This window comes from Triticum urartu, chromosome 3A, assembly GCF_056163025.1.
Source record: "Triticum urartu cultivar PI428250 chromosome 3A, HENAU_Tu73, whole genome shotgun sequence".
Classification (NCBI taxonomy): Eukaryota; Viridiplantae; Streptophyta; class Magnoliopsida; order Poales; family Poaceae; genus Triticum; species Triticum urartu.
Genome location: NC_141875.1, coordinates 400528182 through 400531877, shown reverse-complemented (window position 1 = coordinate 400531877; position 3696 = coordinate 400528182).

Sequence of the window (3696 nt, the reverse complement as noted above, 5' to 3'; positions counted from 1 at the left end):
CATGATGCAGCCGGGGGCTTGTTTCGGCGGTGTGGCTTGGGGCTGCTCTTGACGTCCCACGCGGAGTTATCCGCGAGGGGACTCTTCCCCCTCTTGGACACCTCCGCCTCCAGATTCGTGGAGGCCGCCCTTTTCTTCTTTCCCCCTTCAGGGGGAGAACTGCTTTCCTCCTCGTCCTCATCATCGTTTTCGGCGGCGGAGGAGGGAGTCTCGTTGTCTTCGGACGTCCTGCCCGAAGCTCCTTTGTGACGGAAGCCACTCCGGGCCCCCTTGGCCGTATTCTGGGCCTTCTTCTCCGGCGTCTGGTAAGGCGCAGGAACCAGCATCTTCATCAGAAGAGGGATGGCCGGTTCCTCGGGCAGCGGAGCCAGACACTTAATCCGCTCCGCTTTCTCTATCCATACCTGAAAATATAACTGGTGGAGTTTAGGTATCTTCCTTGAATAAGCAAGCAGAGCATGCATCTCGGAACGTGAAAAAATTACCGCACTGGCAGGATGGGCCAGATCGTGCCTGCGGTCCTCTCTGTCTCCGACGGTGTCTCGTTGCCCTTAAAGAGCAACTTCCAAATATCTTCATGCGTTGTTCCGAAGATCCTCTCCAAGGTCCGGTGCTTCTCCGGATCGAATTCCCACAAAGGGCAAGCCCGGTTCTGGCATGGGAGGATCCAGCGAACTAACATCACCTGGATTACGTTGACGAGCTTGATGTTTTTGTCTACCATGCTATGGATGTGCGTTTGTAGCGCGGTCAGCTCGTCCAATGAGGACCAATTCAGGCCCTTCTCTATCCATGAGGTGAGTCGCATTGGAGCTCCCGACTTGAATTTGGGAGCCGCAGCCCAGGTGGTGTCGCGGGGCTCTGCGATATAGAACCACAGTTTCTGCCACTCTTTGACAGTCTCCACAAAAGTACCCTTGGGCCATGTGACGTTGGGCAGCTTGCTCACCATGGCGCCTCCGCAATCCATGTGTTGGCCATCCACCACCTTTGGCTTCACGTTGAAGATCTTGAGCCATCGTCCGAAGTGGGGTGGAATGTGGTGGAAGGCCTCACACATGACAATGAATGCCAAGATGTTGAGGAAGGATTTTGGAGCTAGATCATGGAAATCTAGCCCGTAATAAAACATGAGTCCGTGGGCGAAAGGGTGGAGAGGAAACCCTAACCCACGGACGAAAGGGGGGATAAACACCACCCTCTCATTAGGCTTTGGGGTGGGGACGATTTGCCCCTTGGTTGGAAGCCGATGGGCAGTTTCCTTCGCCAGATACCCGGCCTCCCGAAGATTGGTGATGTCCTTCTCCTTGATGGAGGAGGCTATCCATTTGCCCTGCGCTCCAGATCCGGACATGGTCGAGTGCTTCCTTGAGGTGGAGAGGATGAGGACTCGGGCACTGGAGCTTGATAATGGGAGGGTAGAGAGAAGGAAAAGGCGTGGGTGAAAGAAGGGAATCCTTATCTCCTTATAAAGGCAGTGAATATCAAGCGCCTCCCCACTCGCCTTGAAAATTGTCTATTCCCAAGAGTCGTGCGAATGGCACGGTTGGATTTCCCACGCCCTTATTGATGAGAGTTCCGCAATAATGGGACACGATCTCTGCTTTGACAAGACGTGCCAATGAGACCGCATCTTGAAGTGGCAGGCCGGAAAATGTTTCGAAATAATGACCGGGTGGTGACGTGGTGTCACATTACCAATAGTTATCAACGGATTGGACTCAAGATATATTATACTCTCTATGGTTGTGTGTGGAATTTGTCTTGCAGAGCCGGACACATTCGTTGTTTGAAGACTGTGTTGGAGTACTCATGGAAGGAACCCACCTTTCAATGCCGAAGACAATCTGCGCGCCAGACACCTCGTCATTGAAGCCTGGTTCAGGGGATACTGAGGGAGTCCTGGATTAGGGGGTCCTCGGGTGTCCGTACTATGGTACGTGGGACGGACTATTGGACTGTGAAGACGCATGACCGAAGACTCTCACCCGTGTCCGGATGGGACTCTCCTTGGCATGGAGGGCAAGCTTGGCGTCCCAATATGAAGATTCCTTTCTCTGTAACCGACTTTGTAAACCCTAGTCCCCCTCGGTGTCTATATAAACTGGAAGGCTAGGTCCAAAGAGGAGGACAATCATAATCAGATAGGCTAGACTTCTAGGGTTTTAGCCATTACGATCTCGTGGTATATCAACTCTTGTAACCCCTATACTCATCAATATTAATCTAGCAGGACATAGGGTTTTACCTCCATCGGGAGGGCCCGAACCTGGGTAAACATTGTGTTCCTTGTCTCCTGTTACCGTCAACCTCAGACGCATAGTTCGGGACCCCCTACCTGAGATTCGTTAGTTTTGACACCGACATTGGTGCTTTCATTGAGAGTTCCACTGTGCCGTCGCCAAGAGGTTCGATGGCCCCATCAATCATCCACAACAACATTGTCCACGGAGAAACCTTCCTCCCTGGATTGATCTTCATGTTTAGGGGCTTCGCTCTGCGGTCCAACTCGCTTGGCCATCTAGAGGAGATCGATAGCTACGCCCCTGGCCATCAGGTCGGATTTGGAAGCTTGAACTACGTCGCTGACATCCGCAGAGACTTGATCTTCGAAGGATTCGAGACTGTGGCAGTAGCCGCTCCCTGTCACCATGATGAACATGGCTTAAATCTATCATCGAACTACACCCAGGAGATAGAAACTGCAATTGCTCCGGCCCTAGATCCGGAGCAGGTCATGTCGTCCGAGGATGGGAGGCTCAACCCCGCCACGGAGGCCATAGACTCAGCGGCGTTGGAGCCACACATAGACCCAACCTCAAGTGAGATCTGCGTTGCCAGAACCTCGGACACATTTCCGGCTACAGGTTCCGAAACATGTGCATCCGCGCACGACGAGCTTGATCGGGTGTCGATCGTTGAATTCAGATCCGCGGACATCTTCCGGCACTCGCCTTTAAGCGATGTGCCAAACTCATTAAAAACACTCTCCTTAGCGGGGGACTCACAACCGAATTATATCTGGTTTGAACTGGATGCTGATGACAAATTTCGCTTCCCACCCCCCGCCCACTTAATAGCCACTGTCGAAGACTTAACTGACATTCTCGATTACGGCTCCGATGACATCGACGGTATGGACGACGATGCCGGAGAAGAAGAGGCCCAAAACCCGCCATTCACCGGACGCTGGACGGCCACTTCCTCGTATGACGTATACATGGTGGATGCACCAAAAGAGAATAGCGACAATGACAAGGAAGATCCAGTTGAGGATAAACCTCCCGAGATACAACCAAAGTGCCGGCGTCAGCGGCGCCACTCTAAATCACGCCGCAGCAAAGACAACAACACCGGCACAGGAGAAGAAAACACTCTAGACGGTGCCGAAGATAATAAATACCCCGTTGAGGCAACTTTCGAACAAGAAGAATGGGAAGACGGGCAAGTTAGCCCTGGTGAACAGGCCACGCACGAAGACTCAGAGGACAGTAATTATCTTCCGCTCTCTGAGGATGAGGTGAGCCTCGGCACCGAGGATTTTATCGTGCCTGAGGAACCTCTCGAACAGGATCGCGTCAAGCGCCAACTAATAGCCACTGCAAGGAGCCTAAAAAAGAAATAGCAGCAGCTTCAAGCTGATCAAGATCTGCTCAATGATAGATGGACTGATGTCCTGGCAGCCGAGGAATACGG